At 34.5% G+C, this 18161-nt stretch overlaps 1 protein-coding gene and 1 long non-coding RNA gene across 9 annotated transcripts in view; one reads left to right on the top strand and one right to left on the bottom strand.

The window, feature by feature from the left end:
* Positions 1 to 13693, top strand: part of LOC129532261 (uncharacterized) — a 31686-nt gene extending 17993 nt beyond the window's left edge. The window contains exon 3 of the long non-coding RNA XR_008677920.2: positions 11694 to 13693. This is a non-coding gene — a long non-coding RNA (uncharacterized lncRNA). The remainder of the gene's footprint in view (positions 1 to 11693) is intronic.
* ROBO2 (roundabout guidance receptor 2) overlaps positions 1 to 18161 on the bottom strand; it is a 1750895-nt gene that overhangs the window by 1363832 nt on the left and 368902 nt on the right. The window lies entirely within an intron of this gene.

The following is an 18161-nucleotide window of genomic DNA, read 5'->3' as shown; positions in this document are numbered from 1 at the left end:
CCTAAAACTATAAAAACCCTAGAAGAAAACCTAGGAAATATGATTGTGTACCTAGGTTCCAGCAAAGATTTCATGATGAAGACTCCAAAAGCAATTGCGAAGAAAACCATAATTGAAAAGTAGGACCTAATCAAACTCAAAAGCTTCTGCAGAGCAAACAAAGCTATCAGCAGAATAAAAAAAACAACCTACAGAATGGGAGAAAATATTTGCACACTGCATGCAACAAAGGTCTAATATCAGCATCTATAAGGAACTTAAATTGGCAAGCAAAAACCAATCAAGCCCATTAAAAAGTGAGTAGAAGATGTAAACAGACACGTCTCAAAGGAAGACATACATGTCGCCAACAAGCATATGAAAAAATGCCCAACATTGGTAATCACCAGGGAAATGCAAATCAAAACCACAACGAGATACCATCTCATGGCAGTCAGAATGGCTATAATTAAAAGGTCAAAAAGTAACAGATGCTGGTGAGGTTGTGGACAAAAGGGAACCCTTATACGCTACTGGTGGGAATGTAAATTCATCCAGCCAGTGTGGGAAGCAGTTTGGAGATTTCTTAAAGATCTTAAAACACAACTACCATTTTACCCAGCAATTCTGTTACAGGGTATGTACCCCCTAAATATAAATTTTTCTACCATAAGGTCACATGCATGCATATGTTCATAGCAGCACTATTCACAATAGCAAAGACATGGATGAACCTAGATGCCCATCAAGAGTGGACTGGATTAAAAAAATATTATATGGTACAGATATACAATAGAATACTAGGCAGCCATAGAAAAGAATGAGAACATGTCCTTTGCAGCAACATGGATAGAGCTGGAGGCCCCTATCCTAAGTGAATTAATGTATGAACAGAAAATCAAATTTTACATATTCTCACTTATGAGTGAGAGCTAAACATTGAGTACACATGGACACAAACACGGGAACAACAGACACTGGAGCCTATCTGAGGGTGGAGAATGGGATGAGAGCGAAGATTGAAAACTATCTATCAGGTACTGTGCTCATTACCTGTGTGATGAAATAATCTTTAAACCAAACACCTGAGACATACAATTTATCTATGTAACATGCCTGCACATGTATCCCCTGAACCTAAAAGTTGGAAATGAAAGAAAAAAAAGATCTAGTCTGATCAACACCAACCTTTGTTAATGGGGAAGGGCCTTCATTAATGGGAATGATAAAAAAAAAAATGAGTATTTTAGGTGATTTAAGTTTTCTCATTATCTGAGGTTTGAACAGAAACCCATATTTTAATTAAAAAATTCTGGTGTTGAAAAGAAATAGACTACTGGGCTCTCAAATAGGAGGAAGGAATCCAAGAAGAACCTAAGAATAATTTTCCTTATTATTGAGAGCATGCTATAGGAGGTTATTTCCTATTTTAATTAGTCTACTGACATTTGTATGTTTCTTTGATCAACTTCATTTTCAAAGACTAGTTTAGTTTTTAAATAATTTTTTCACATCTTATAAAGACTAGGTGTGTATATTACAAGGGCTGATAAGCAAATCAAATTTTAAGACACTTTTTTATACTTAGAAAAAAAAATCTCACATTAAATAATAAAAATTATTTTAAGTAGAACAGATTTCTTCAAAAGGTAAGCCTGGAAATTGTTTTTACTCATTATTTTTTTCTTCTAGCCTAAATGGAAAATGGAATGTCATACAAACATACCTACCTGCATATTTCACTCACTTTAGAAAGTATATAATTATGAATACAAAAATAGTAGCAGTAACATTACATAGCACTTAATATGAGTCAGACAGTTTTCTAAGTGCAGATATGTATCTTACTTTATTTCTCACAGCAACCCTATGAGGCAGATTGATCATCTTTATTTTACAGATGAGGAAACCAAAGCATCAAAACTTTGAGATTAAACAGTTGCAATTCTAACATAGACAGTGTGGCTTTAGAGAATGTACCTTTAACCATTATGCAGTACTGCCTTCCAATACGCAAAACACCAAAAATAGAATAATCACTTAAGAAAAGGGCCGGGCACGGCGGCTCACGCCTGCAATCCAGGCACATTGGGAGACTGAGGTGGGTGGATCACCTGAGGTCAGGAGTTCGAGACCAGGCTGGCCAACATGATGAAACCCTGTCTCTACTAAAAATATTTTTAAAAATTATTCGGGCATGGTGGTGGGTGCCTGTAATCCCAGCTACTTGGGAGGCTGAGGCAGGAGAATTGCTTGAACCCAGGAGATGGAGGTTGCAGTGATCCGAGATTGTGCCACTGCATTTCAGCCTGGGTGACAGAGCGAGACTCTGTCTCAAAAAAAAAAAAAAAAAAAGAAAAGAAAAGAAAAAAAAGAAAGAAAGGAAGCACTGAAGTGAAAATGTGTCTTATGAGTTCTCTAATGCTATTAAATACAAGTGCCTCCTCAAGGCCTAGTCTCAACCTGTCCAAAGCTGAATTAATCACCTCTCCAAAGCTTGCCTTTTAGTGGTACATTCCTCTGTTATCAGTCAGGATAGATTAGTTGATGGCACAGTTAACAAATGACCCTGGTATTTAACTGTCATAGAGGAATAAATTTATATTGTTGCTTAGCTAGGGCTTTGTTTCATGTCCTCTTGATCCTGGGATCCAGGTGGTACAGTAATGTCCATTTGGAACACTGAAGGTCTTATGGTAGAAAGAAAAGAAAACATGTGAATTAAATGGCTTTTCTTACAGCTTTATTTCCGCTTGTAGAGAAACACAAGATTCCTGGTCATGTTTTATTACCTAAAGGAAGTCACAAGGCCAAGTATCCAATAGGTTGGAGATTTTAAACTTATGCACAAAAAAATTAATGAGCAATCATGTATGCAACTACCGCCTCATCTTATTTGCATTACCACCCACACAAAGCAGAAACCTGGAATTTATTCCTAAATTATATTTTTACAGCACCTTTCCAAAACAAAACAACACCCAAGACATACATAGTCCTCACTGTAAATACTTCTCTCGACCATTTACTTTCCTCCACTCCCAGTGCTGATCTTAAAATCTTCCTCCCAGACTTGTCTCCTCTAATGGATTTCTCATCCTCTGTCCAGCCTCATCCGCTTTTGGTCATCATTCACCCTGACAACAAAGTGATGCTGAAAAATGAAAATTAATATTGTCCCTCTTTGTTTTTTTTAATCATTCGTCAATGATTATGCATCTTCTACACAACTGATAGGAAAAGCATCTCTGCCAACACTATTCTTACACCACCGTATCAGTTTCCCACAAGAGTTTTGCACTAGACCCCCACTAACTCTATGCAGTTCATTGACCACACCATTCTACTTCATGTTTTCAATCCTTGAATGATGCTGTTTCATCTATATAGTTTTCTACATCCTGTCCCTGCCAAGCAAAAACATCTACTTTGACAAATATCATTGCTTTTATGGAAGCTTGTTCCTCCTTTTCCAATGGTTGTTTCTAACTCTGCACTACAGCACACTCTGAATGGGAAGTGGCAATTCCATCTGTTCATTTATTCACATATCTTTTTACATAATAAGTATTGCTTTACCTGCTTATGGCTTCTATGAACTGTGAACTACTTAGGAGAAGTGTTTACATATTATCCATTTTTGTACCTGCAGTGCCTACCTAAGTGTCCAGAATATAATAGCTACTCAGCAAATCTTGAATAATTTTTGAGTCCTCATTAAACAGTATAGGAAGAGAATAAAGAGTGTGGGTGCGGATTACATTTTAAATCAAACAGGACTGTATACAAGAACACGGAAAACATGACAAGAAGTGGGATCAATGAGGCAAGAAATAAGAAAATAGAGAAGATGCTGCTTAAGATATACAAACATGAAAACATGAAAGGAAAGAAAATTTTGGAGAAAGGTTAAATTCGATGTTTGAATAGATTAAATATTAAATTGTGACAGTCAACAAGTTTACATTCTCACTTTAATTTTCTTATATAATATTACAATTAGTTTCTATGTCTTTTAGCACAAGGTAGTCTCTTATTTTCATGCCTTTTCTCTCAAAATTAAGTTGCTGTAATGTAAAAGAACATTCGATTTTAAAAATATGAACATGGCCTGTTTCTCTGGAATTTTATTTTCTTCAAGCTCTTGAGGTCTTTAACATCAAAATATTTTAATAGTAAAATATATTAAATTTTTGACTTTTAGATTTTATATTCTGTAGCTTCTATTCTGCTGGCAATGAAGAGTTTTGATATGCTCTTACTCTTAGACATACATAAAAGTAAAATTTTCACTACTGTTAATCTAAAATTTTACCAGAGTACTATCATTGTAACTGAGTTGATGCACTTAAGCTTATAACTAGTTGTTTGCAATAAAATAACGTTTATGCAGAAACTGAATAATCAAATGAAGGTGAGAAGAATTATAGCTTAGAAAACCTTCTGACATATTACATCTGTCTAGCATTTATCCAGTAAATGACTACTTGAACTTTTTAATAGAATTCACACACAGGAAATAATAAAAAAAATAAATTATGGTGAACAAGAAAAGTTCTTCTCGTCCCATAGCAGTCAAAATAATTTCTCATTAAACTTGGTTGTTCCTTTCAGACTTGCCTCTGAACTCAAATACTTCTCCCAGTATAAGTGGGCAGAAAGCATGATGGAATGGATAGGGTTGCAGCACAGAATAGGTTTGCTAAAAGCCTTTGAAAAGAGCAGTGGGAAAACAAAAAGGTCAGTTTCACCAATGAGATTGGATTGTGATCTGATGTGGCTTGAAAGAGTTTAGGACCCTCAAAAAAATTTAGTTCTACCACCACAACACCATCGCAGCAGGTGGAAAAATCTGCCAGTTTGAACGTGGGGAAAATGTCAATGCATATGATGACTTGGAATCAGGTGAAGAATCAAATGAAGAATCAAACATCCAAAGGTCAGGCCTCTGGATAAAATTAAACTTGGTAGCCAAATTTAAAATGATCAAGAGTTTTCAGGATTGTTTTACTCACAGAAGCTGATGATCAAATAATATTTTTGAGAAAGCAATTGAAAAATAGTATGAAATCAGACCTGAATGTTATTGCACACTGAGAGAAGCTGTGAATCAATGAGTCAAGAAGTTGGAAAATGAATGGATAATCCTTTTTATTACTTCATAAAATGAATGGATTGTATCTATTAAATATACACTGAAAGAAGACAATGGGAGATGCCCTTGGCAGGTTAAGATGATTAAGTTTATCTCAGATTTTTTTTTTATAGGAGTCATGCTCCCTGGAGTGCTCTGTACTCTAAAGGAATGATCAAAAATACCATAAACATCAGGGAAAGACCAGAATCTCCTTAGGATAATTAAAGGTGAAAGAGGTAAGCTTCTCAACAGAATAGAATCTCTGACCCCAGAAGTAGGAATAGCATTAAGAATTGGTTTTATTGCCAAGGTAAAAAATCCTAAATGATTTTCCTATATGTGTATGCTACCTTATTCTGAATATAATTGAAAGTTTCTAAATAAAATACCCAAAGAGACCTATACATTTATATTTTTTAAAGGTGAAAACATACAGTAATGGAAAAATAAGGATAAGGATATGAAATTGGAACCAAATGAAGCCACTGCGATTAGAATGGTAGGGTCATTTATTTGGTTCTAGGCTTTTTAATTGTCAGTGCAAAAAGTGAGAAGTAGTTATTACGAATTTCAGGGTCCATAAGATTAAAGTAAAGCAGTTGCTCAGAAGAACGATCCTAAGACAAGAAAGGAACCTCTTCATAAGATTTTCATAGAGAAGACCCCATGTAATAAAATGAAAAATTTTATCAACATTCTCAAAACAAACATAATCAACTTTCATAGGGCTGTTTCTTATTTAAAAATAACCCCAAACACGGGCTCGATGGCATTGTAAAAAACTGTTTCAGGGATACAGAAGCCAAGAGTACATTTCAGCATTCTTCATTTTAGCATTTCCTGATGAACAAGTGAACTGCATATCCTTCAGGAACTCTGTCATAATGCTGCCTCTCCTTATTAAATGCTAAATGGGAATTGGGTGACAAGAAATTTAGAAATGCACTCTTTTAAAAGCTTCTCAAGGATAGCTATTCTATGTCGCTAGATAAGTAAAGATTCCTACAGGATAAGTAAATACACATGTTTTAAGATTGAGGTTGTTTACGAAAAGTGCTTGATTTTTATTGAGGTTGAGACATCAAAAGGCTGCCAGGGCCTAAGAAAAGACTAGAGAGAGCAAGAATATTTATCTTAACCTAAAGTTTGGAGAACAGGAAAAGGTGGTTCCTATTGCATATGAGATTGTTAGGATAAATAATTGTTTCCTGAGATAATCTTTAAATAGGTGGGTAAGAAACTTCATCGGTTCCTTAATACACTTCTAATCCAACCTACTAATAAGACAGTGTAAATATGTCTGACTGAATTATTACAGATTATTACTACCTCTTAACAAGGGTGCAATGCTGCATGGCAGGGGTCACTATATATATGTAGTTTTATATATATATCTATATATATACAGTTTTATATATATGCATATATAACTATTATATTTATTTATGTTTTATTTAAAAGTCTGAATATTTTAGACTTGTAATGAAACAACTTGGCTCAGATTTTTTTTCTTAAAATAAAGAAAAAATAAAATAAAAAATTTTCTTAAAATAAAGAAAAAATAAAATAAAATAAAGAAAAAATATCTCAATCTGTAATCCCTTCAATAAAATACATGCTATAAAAACTAGACATGTACTTATTATCTTCTTGTGCTAAGGCTGACAAAAGGTGGTTTTATATGCATAAGTATGTGTGTTTTCTTACTGAGATTTTTGCAAAGCACAGCATGCACTTCAGTTAGAAACGTGAAATAATCTGCAGTGTGATTGCTTAGTGCTGTTGCTGGGAAGCTTGGAAACTAAACATGGGATTTGATACCCAGCAAGAACGATCACTCATTGAGGGAGACCCACAATCTGGTATTTATGAAAATGTTGAAGACTTCCCAGGTCGCTTTAAATATTGTTTAAATGAGAAAGCTAAAAATGATTTTGTCAGCACAAAGTTTTAAAATGCCAATAGGCAAGAAAATATGCATAGTAATAATCATAAAATGCAAAGCAACTATGAAGCAATTACATTTATAAACATTATGCATTCATAATGACTAGTTATTTTTTAGAAAAAATAAAAAAACAATTTTAGTATTATTGGATTTCAAATTTTATTAAATTCATTCAGCAGAATTGTGACAAGGTTAGTATGATTCTTAAGTGAGCCAGCCAACTCAACTATGTACTTTGAGACTAACAGTCTAACAATGTAAAATTTATTATTTCTCATTTGTATCTCCATGATTGACACTTTATACAGCAAGTGTATTTTCTAAAGAGTAAAAGTACAGGTCCATAGCTACCTATTATTACAAAATACAGAAAAGGTAGGGCTGTACTCTTGAGAACAAACCCCCAACTAAACAGTTGGAAATGCAACTATAGTTCTTATGCAGGTAAAGAGTTTCCAGTCAATGTGTCATAATTACTTTTGAAACACTTGTGAAGATTTTATAATACTCATCTTACTATAAATTCAATACCACCAAAATGAAGATATAAAGATGTCAGGCTATGTCTATGAATGTTCACTACATAATGTAACTTTAAAGTCTTATCTTGAAGAGCTTTCAAACAGTCCATTCAATTAAATATTTATTGAGCACCCTCTAGGTGCTTGGCATTGGGTAAGCTCCAGAGGGGTGTAGACCAGAGAACACTTTATCTTTGGATCTTTGGGTCAGACTAAGAAACAATTCTTTGTGCTAACAATCTCATAGGCACCGAGAAAAATCTTTTCATACCCTCTTTATTGTATGTGAACAATGTTTGGTGCTAAGATAAAGTGACTCTCTAAAATGTGTTGAAAAGGGTAATTATACTTCTTCAGGAAAATTTTGCAGAGAATATTGCTTGCATCTGAAATTTGGATAATAGGAGGAATTTAGTCCGGTATCTAAGAATTTTTTTTTTATTTCCCAGCAAAGGGAAGTGATGTAAGAAAAGTCACACACAGGATAAGATAGAACTTAACACGACCTTAAGCATACTAATAAGTACCTTACCCTGGCTATAGTGGTAGGAAAACAAACCCAACAGTATATAAAAGTACTATGATGTCTCCTGTCCAAACATTTTAAAAACCGAATATTGATGTTTTCCAACTCTATAAGTAAAATTTGTTATTGCAAATTGATGGAAAAGAGATAAATGCTTAAAATCAAAATCAAAATCACAGCTGTTAAAATTTCACTCAAAAACATGCATATACCCATATAGTTGCAGAATAATAATTATGGAATCATCATGTGCATTGTTGCTTTATTATGTCATCAAACTTTCCCCAGATCGTTAAGAACCATTGAAAATATGCTCTCTTGGTGTTTCCCACATGCGGGAATTGGTAGTCTTCCCACATGTGGGAATTGGTAGTTTTCCCACATGTGGGAATTGGTAGTTTTCCCACATGTGGGAATTGGTAGTATTCCCACATGTGGATTGGCATAGCTCTGTTGGCTTTTCTCTACATACGGGCATGCAGTTGGATTTATTATTTTTGATATGATAAATGTTCTTGTCTAGAAAATCCTCTTGGCGTCTCTGATCACTGATTTTGGACAGATTCCTAGAAGTAAAACTATGGCATCAAAAGATATAAGTGACTTTCAAGCTTTCAGCACAAACGGTGAGACTTCCTTCCAGAAGGGTGGCTCCAGTACATATTCCCACCAACAAGTATAAGAACACTGCTGCACCGCACTGAACTATGCTATTAAAGAACCTTCACTAGATTTATACAGGGAAATGGCATCTGTTTAAATGTGCACTTACTTGATGGAATTTTGAACCAGACACTGAGGGAAAGAAAGGCTCTTTGGGGAAGAACTCAAAGTAAATACAAGAGCCCACTGTTTCGGGTGAAAGATGTGAAGATCTTTTAGATCTTCTGAAAGAAATAAAGAAAATGAAAGAAAAATTTCTAAAAAGCAATGAAAGTGGCCATTTAAAACAGAACTTTAAGGAGAGATTAGAGAAGGCTCTGAATCCAGAGTTGAAATATACTGGGAAAGGAAGTGGATTCGTCTATTAAGGCATAGACTGTATGTGGCTTCAACAACAGAAATTTATTTCTTGCACTCTAGAGACTAAAAAGTCTAGGAGCAAGGTTTAGGCTCATTTGGTTTCTGGTAAGGCCTCTCTTTCTGGCTTGCAGATTGCTGCCTTCTCATGGTGTCCTCATGTGGTGGGGAAAGAGAGACACACCTCCATGTTTTTCCTCTTCTGAGAAGGCCACAGTTTAATGCCTTGCCCTTATGAATTCATTTAACCTTAATTACTTCCTGAAGACCCTATCTCCAGATACAGTCACACTGGGGGTTATGGTTTAACATATGAATGGCAGGGGGCACAATTCGGTCCCTAAAAGCAAGATACTTTCCACTAAATATTATGAAGAAAAAATTCATGACTGCTTAGATAAGCATGTTCATACATATCAAGACTATTCGCTTTAACAGAAATTGCCGACTTTTCAGGAATTCATGCTTATTTTGTAATGTTCTATTGTACACCAAGCAAGAAGCTTTGGTACATAGCAAAAGGAATGGGGATATAATAGGAGGTGTTCTTAAAACTGGGATAGTGAAGTTATTTTAAATCCCAAGGTTAGATGATATACCGAAAGCAGTAGCAAGAATGAGAAGTCAAGGTCTGGGACTAGGCCCTGGGGAGCTGTCACAGTAAGGCAATAACCAAATCTTACCAAATCAATCCCAAAACAGTGGTCAGAAGAGGGAAGTAGGGATGCTATATTAGGGATCATAGTCAAGATTAAATTGCCAAATTTACAGACTTTTGTTTTCATCTTATTTCTTTTATGTTATGTGTTACGTTATGTTTTTATCTTATGTTATGTGGATCCTGATGCAATGATAATTGTTTCCCCTTACCTAATATTCACTAATTAAAGCAAAATATGGAATGTTAAAGGACATTAGGCTTTAATACAAATGAATATATGCTCATATTTAAATTAAATACAGGTGGGTCATAAAGAACACATTAAAGTGTGAACAGTAATTCTCAGGCATCTCCTAATCTCTATAAATTGGCCTTTACTCAATTGATAACTATATAAGACTATTTCTAAGACCTATTATAACTAATATGACCAAAATGTAACTTTTCACTTGCCATAGTGGTAGAATATTCAATGCCAAAGACAAACTGGAGACATGTTTCAATAAGAAAGTTTGAGTAAAGATGTTGGTATGTAGAATCACTTGGAGATATATTTTCAGAACATGGTGCAATAAATTAAATTAAAGTCTAAAATAAACATGAAAGTTATATCTGAGTAAGAGACCTACACAAGCTCTTTTTAAAAAAAATCTTACCTAAAGTTTATCTATCTAATTACATAGGGACTTTCAGGAAATTTCCCCAAAAAAAGTGAGCTTGCAATGGTCATCCTATTCTCTCTCTCTCGTACACACACCACATGCATATATAAGATATATATATATCCATATATTTATCTGATGTATGTGTATATATGCATAATTAAAATATGTATTTGTATTTTCTATACATAAATGTTTGCTGCAATAACATTATTAATATTTAAGTATAAGAAAGTAAGGAGGAACTTTTCTGCATCCCATTTTTAGCAAGCCCATAGTCTATGAGTATCAAATAGAATCACTTTTATCTCTCAGGCATTGGGTAGGAGTGGGAGAGCAGCTTACAGTGAGGAAGAGGTTATAAGGGTAGCAGCTCAATCAGTAAACCTATAGAGGAGGATTAGTGGCGTTCACATTCTCTCCAAAATAAATCAGTGGATTTATCTCCCAATTTTCAAACCCCATACCTCTTTCTCTACTCCCCCTAAAGATATGTGATGACAGCCAGATCATGAACACAGAACTATTTCTGTTTCTGACACGTACATGTGTCTTCTTGTTCAGATCCATCATCACAAAATGACAGGTTCCAGATGCTTTCTAACTTTTACTTGGGGAAATATCTTTTAAAAATAAATGCCGGGACAAACTTGTATGTTTCTCTTAGTGTTCTGTTATTTTTATTGACTCCTCAAAAGCTTCTGTTCCTTTGTCAACCAACTTGATGAGATGAAACTCAGTATAAGAGAAACTAAGGATATTTATTAGGGAGCAAATATATTGAAATTTTGTTTCAGAAACAATGGTTTATACAAATATAAGTGCTACCATGAACAACATCCTATTCAACAAGCTGGACCGAAATGTACCTGGGCTTTTCCAGTTTATTAGAATGCAAAACTCTGCAATTATTCAAGGTATTGGTAAGGTTATAGGTATTACTACAGGAATACTAGGATCTACTCTTTACTATTAGTGACAAACTTTTGGAACTTGGTCTTTAGATATATCTCAAGGCAATCATAATGTTTTTCTTCATTTCTGAAGCTTGATTCTACCCGATTTCAATCTCTGTTTTCATCACCCAATTAGTCTTGCTCTGTGGCAGATTTTATTATACCACACAAGTTTAACTTTATCATTAATTAGAATGAAGAGCCTGACAATATTGCATTTTACCGTTTACCTCTTAATGACAATTAAGGTGAGCTATTATTTACTTCACTATTTCCTATACAGTGCCAAGAAAGGACAGCACAAAACCAGGCTACTGTGTGTCAATCACTGAGAAGAGTTTCCCGATTAAAAAAAGAAAAAAAAACTGTAACTTTCAATCTAAAAACAAAAATGGCTTGGACTTATTATTTATTTACTTATTGCTGGGAGTGAAGGGCTCACAATATTCAACCCAATAAAGCTGGTATAAACTTTTACTTATTTAATTTTTAACATATATGAGAATAAAAACCATCTTTAAGAATAAAATCGCTTTACTTAGGCATTCATTATTTGATTATGAAGATTGTTTGTTTCCAGGCAAGGAGCATCTTTCTATATACCAAGAACATTGCTAATTTTTAATGACTGTATTATTGATGAAAATACATTGGCTTTTGGTACTGACCATCCAAAGTCAATTGCTGAAGGCTTTTGTAGTCCCTCTAATATTTTCTAGTGTTAACAATGATTTTGCCCCCTCCTTGCTTCTTTCATTTTATACCAAAAGCTGAGCATCCCTAATCCAAGAATTAGATGCCTTCTCTGGAGAAACTACTTTAAAAAGCCATCAGCAGAATGCCTTCCTATCCCTAGAGGACCTACTTCTTAGTCCGTCAACTATTTCTGATGTTTCTTCTTATCTAAAACAATAAAACACAGTATACTGTAACCTTGTAATCAAAGCACAGCATTGTAGGTAGAGTCTAAAACCTGTTGTTTGTTGTTGCTGTTGTTTAACAGCTGATACATGTATTCTGATGATGCTACTGGGTTCCTTAGTTACCATGAACATTTTTCTTTTTCACCCTATTGATGTTATATCATATATTTTACTATTACATGCTTACGTATGAATAAGAGTAAAAAAAAAGAATTGCTTATTGGTAGGCTATACATCCACTGGAATGCTTATGATGGCAAACAACCACAGATTGTCCACATGGGTGGTTGAGATAGTGACTGCTTTGCTTTCTGACTGTTCAAAGTACACAAACTTTGTTTCATGCATAAAATTATTAAAAAATATTGTATAAAGTTAAATTCAGGACACGTGTATAATGTATATATAAAATATAAATGAATTTCATGTTTAGAATTGGGTCCCATCCCCGAGATAAGATATATCATTATGTATATGCAAATATTCCAAAATCCAAAAATATCCGAAATATTTCTGGAAATCATGGCTCTGGTTATATTTCTGTTGGACAGTACTAATGTAAATCACACAGACTTCAGATACAAGGACATCATCACCCCGTTATTATAGACTTCTTGTTGTTCAATGTTAATTAAGGCATTGCCCTATTGTCAATGAAATTAAAAACCAATCACATTTTAAATCTCATTGGTAAGCCTTTCTTCATTTAAGCAACCTGACTGTTCAATAATCTATTGCCTTTAATTACAAAAAACAGATTATAGAAATGATACGAACAATTTATAAAAAGTAGTTTTAAACAAATGAATTAAAATTCCAATTCCAATATGGAAACGTTTAGAATATGGTTTCATGTTAAAATTTGTGCAAAAGAAAAAAAATGACTGTAAACCAGCTCAGTTTGATAGAAGTTCTATATTAATGAAAATATTCTATAACTGTGTTGTTCAGTAAAGTAGCGAAGTGGCTAGTTGAGCTTTTGAAATATGGCTAGTGTGATTGATATAATGAATTCTCAATTTTCATTAGTTTAAATTTAAATAGCCATATGTGGCTACTATCTATCATATTGGACATTGATAGATATTAGAACAGAAACATAATTTCTGCTCTATAGATAGCAGTATTGAATTTCACATATTGAATTTCACATACCTTGGAAAGTCCATGTTGGGAATATTTCTATCTCACCTAAATTATAAGTGATTAAAATATACATTTTAACAAACTTCAAATTGCTTTAAGTACTTTAGAAAGACCTTGACTGTTGGATTTTTGAGTTTTTTCTTTATTTCTTAATAAAAACATGCATATTTAAGTTGTCAGCAAGATGTACTTATATGTTAATTATCTGATATCGGCAACCTTTATGTATTTAAATTATGTTTGATTTTTAATTAAAATGAAAACATCCATTAAAAAACAATTTTTAAAAGTGCTCCCCCCCTCCGAGTTATTTTTTGTCTTTACATTTTATAAGCACATTGCTTTTGACATTATGTGAGTGATTAATTCAGGATAACATAAACCTCTGGAAGTCATTTACAGGTGGGAATTATTAGGTAAAAACCATTTCTAATTTAGGAATATGCATAACAAAGTATGTATTGAGAATGTTAAACTTCATTCTTCCGATTTGTCTCCTGCAGAATGCCCAGAAAGTAGGTTTTTAAAGAACAAGACGTAATTAACATTCAATTGTATGTACTTAATTATGAACTAATATCTGATTGAATAGAAAACATTTCTGCCTGGGGTTTTCATCTAGGGAAATATGAGAATCATAGAACCTTCGAGCTGGTAAGATTCCTATCCAAATTTCTCATTCTGTGTATTAGAAATAGTCACAGAGTGAAATGACTGTGAAAGTCATAGTTACTTCATAGTAAAGACCGAGGTGTAAAATATCTGATTTTTAAGAAGTGGTATAGTCATTATTACATTTTATGATTTTATCACTTCTTTCTGAAAGTATATATGTACATAACTATATTCCTTTATCCAAGAATGTCCCACATCTGTTTGTCACAGTACAAAGAAGAGAAAAATAAACCTTTGCAAAGTGACTGCTCTGGACTAGGCATCCTGCTTGCTATTTCCATGCAAGTGTTACTTACTTTTGGGGCAGGTGAGGAAACAGGTGCTCTCATTAGTTAAGGGAATCTCCTCCTGGTCAAAAAGCCGATGTGGTACAATGGAACCAAGAGACGGCAAGATTCAAGTCCACATTGCTCTCAATATGACGTCTATACCTTTCCTCCCCTATCACACTGATTCTTTTTAGAAACTTATGTATTCTGTAATGTTTTCAGATTCAAAATAACAGGAAAAGTGAAAGCCAACAATTTTTTGAAACATGTTTGAAAAATATGTGTCTTTAAATAGACAAAATTTGATCAATTTCTTTTCATCCTTCATACTTCTTTCCTCTATTAAAATTTGAGGGATTTTGATACAAAATTAATTTCACTTGGGTTCTTTAAGTGGTTTTATTACCAAACAAATTCTATTTTTTTTCTTTTGTTGTTTGTTTTAAATTTAGATACACATTATTATGCTGGCAAATAATTTGGCTAATATAGCTTTGTACCTGTCAAATAATGCTTGTGATATTGTATGAAAATACTCCTAAAAAATGTGAACTCAGTTTCAATGAGACTGGGCATGGAAAAAAATGGTATTCAAATAACTTGACATTCTGATTTTTTTTTTTTTTGGTGAACATAAGAATGCATAGGAACAACCAAAGGCCATGAAGTGTGTGTGTGTGTGTGTGTGTGTGTGTGTGTGTGTGTGTGTGTAATAGTTTAAGGATTGTGAATATGCTTCCATATTTTTCTTGATAACAAATTACATAAAAGTGAGTCAGTGGTTAAGAATGTAGATTGACAAATGGGGTCTAATTAAACTAAAAAGCTTCTGCACAGCGAAAGAAACTATCATCAGAGTGAACAGGCAACCTACAGAATGGGAGAAAATTTTTGCAATCTACCCATCTGACAAAGGGCTAATATCCAAAATCTACAAATAGCTTAAACAAATTTACAAGAAAAAAACCAAACAACCCCATCAAAAAGTGGGCAAAGGATATGAACAGACACTTCTCAAAAGAAGACATTTATGCAGCCAACAGACACATGAAAAAATGCTCATCATCACTGGCCGTCAGAGAAATGCAAATCAAAAACCACAATGAGACACCATCTCACACCAGTTAGAATGGCGATCATTAAAAAGTCAGGAAACAACAGGTGCTGGAGAGGATGTGGAGAAACAGGAACACTTTTACACTGTTGGTGGGACTGTAAACTAGTTCAACCATTGTGGAAGTCGGTGTGGCAATTCCTCAGGGATCTAGAACTAGAAACACCATTTGACCCAGCCATCCCATTACTAGGTATATACTCAAAGGATTATAAAACATGCTGCTATAAAGACACATGCACACGTATGTTTATTGTGGCACTATACACAATAGCAAAGACTTGGAACCAATCCAAATGTCCATCAATGATAGACTGGATTAAGAAAATGTGGCACATATACACCATGGAATACTATGCAGCCATAAAAAAGGATGAGTTATTGTCCTTTGTAAGGACATGGATGAAGGTGGGAACCACCATTCTGAGCAAACTATTGCAAGGACAGAAAACCAAACACCACATATTCTCACTCATAAGTGGGAATTGAACAATGAGAACACTTGGACACAGGAAGGGGGACATCACACACTGGGGCCTGTGGTGGGGTGGGGGGTTGGGGGAGGAATAGCATTAGGAGAAATATCTAATGTAAATGATGAGTTAATGGGTGCATCAAACCAACATGGCACACGTATACATATGTTACAAACCTGCACGTTGTGCACATGTACCCTAAAACTTAAAGTATAAAAAAAAATGTAGACTGATCTGATATTAAATTCTGCTTCCACTACTTAAATTGCAACTGGGGATTTGCTAAACTCAGATTACTCATCCTTAAGGTGATAGATGTATTTGAATTCACCTGATATTATTGAATATAAGTACAGTACTTGGCATTGACACTCTCACATAGCACTTGCACAGTGCAATTATTGTTGTGTCTATTGTTGTCAATCACTTTTTCCATCTAAAATGTGGTGAGTTGGGACAGTTCTTTATTATATTAAGTAACTTACTCAAATAGTATATTTTAGAAAAGAGTATATGTTAGAATTTCTTTACAAGTTACAATGGCACAAATCTCTGCATAAAATATTATATTCACTGAATTCTTGTAAACTGACTAGACTGTATATTACCTTTTTGGGTATATGGTTAAATAATGTTGCTATATTTCCTTTCATTCTTTTTTTTTTTTCTGAGAAGGAGTCTCACTCTGTTGCCCAGGCTGGAGCGCAGTGGCACAATCTCAGCTCACTGCAACGTCTGCCTCTGGGTTCAAGCCATTCTCTTGCCTCAGCCTCCTGAGTAGCTGGGACTACAGGTGCGTGCCACCATGCACGGCTAATTTTTTGTATTTTTAGTAGAGACGGGGTTTCACCATTCTGGCCAGGCTGGTCTCAAACTCCTGACCTTGTGATCCACCCACCTCGGCCTCCCAAAGTGCTGGAATAACAGGTGTGATCCACCGTGCCCGGCCCTGCTATATTTCTTTAAACTAGGGTTTTTGTTCTAGAACAGATGGAATAACAATCTGTATTTCATAGCAAATCATATATCAAATTCATAAAATATTTTATAGATAAACTACACAGCATATAGCCAGACTCCTTCAAAAAGTATTAATTTAAAACAAACACTAAAATAATTCTTAATTTAAGATATCATGCTGAAATTCTTTTTTTTAAATTATACTTTAAGTTTTAGGGTACATGTGCACAACGTGCAGGTTAGTTACATATGTATACATGTGCCATGTTGGTGAAAATTCTTTTTTATTGTTGCTCCACAAAAGTTCAAGAAAAAATACTGATTTGGTTGTATGTATGTAGTATCATGAATAAAATTAATAGTTAATCTATGTTAATGTTAGCTATGGTTTGAATGTTTATCCCATCCAAAACTCACGATAACATTTAATTGCCATTGTAACATATATAACACCTCACATATTAAGAGTTGGTACCTTTAAGAAGTGATTAGATCCTTTCACGGATGGGATTGGTACCTCTACATGGGAGCGCGTTCTGTCCCCTCTTGCTCTCTTTCTCTCCCTTTCACCCTCTCTTTGCCCTTCTGCTATGTGATAACTTAGCAAGAAGACCCTTGACAAATGCAGGCACCTTCATCTTGGATGTTCCAGCCTCCAGAGCTATGAGAAATAAATTGGATCATTATAAATTACCCAGTGATATGGTTTTGTGGTGTCCCCGTCCAAATACTACCTTGAATTGTAGTTCCCATAATCCCCACATGTCACGGGAGGGATCTGGTGGGAGGTCATTGAATCACGGGGGCGGTTACCTCCATGCTGCTCTGCTCATGATTGTGAGTGAGTTCTCATGATGGTGAGTGAGTTCTCATGATGATGAGTGAGTTCTCATGATCGTGAGTGAGTTCTCATGAGATCTGATGGTTTTACAAGGGGTTTTCCCCCCTTTTGCTCGGCACTTCTCTGCCTGCCATCATGTGAAGAATGACATATTTGCTTCTCTTTCCACCATGACTGTAAGTTTCCTGAGGCCTCCCCAGCCATGAAGAACTGTGAGTCAATTAAACCTCTTTTCTTTATAAATTACCCAGTCTCGGGCAGTTCTTTATAGCAGTGTGAGAGCAGACTAATACACCCACTCCATGTTATTCTGTTACAGTAGCACAAAACAGATGAAGAAATCAGTA

Source organism: Gorilla gorilla, chromosome 2 (genome assembly GCF_029281585.2).
Source record: "Gorilla gorilla gorilla isolate KB3781 chromosome 2, NHGRI_mGorGor1-v2.1_pri, whole genome shotgun sequence".
Lineage (NCBI taxonomy): Eukaryota > Metazoa > Chordata > Mammalia > Primates > Hominidae > Gorilla > Gorilla gorilla.
The sequence above is the reverse complement of the archived record's forward strand: the minus strand, read 5'-3'. Positions and strand labels throughout refer to the sequence as shown.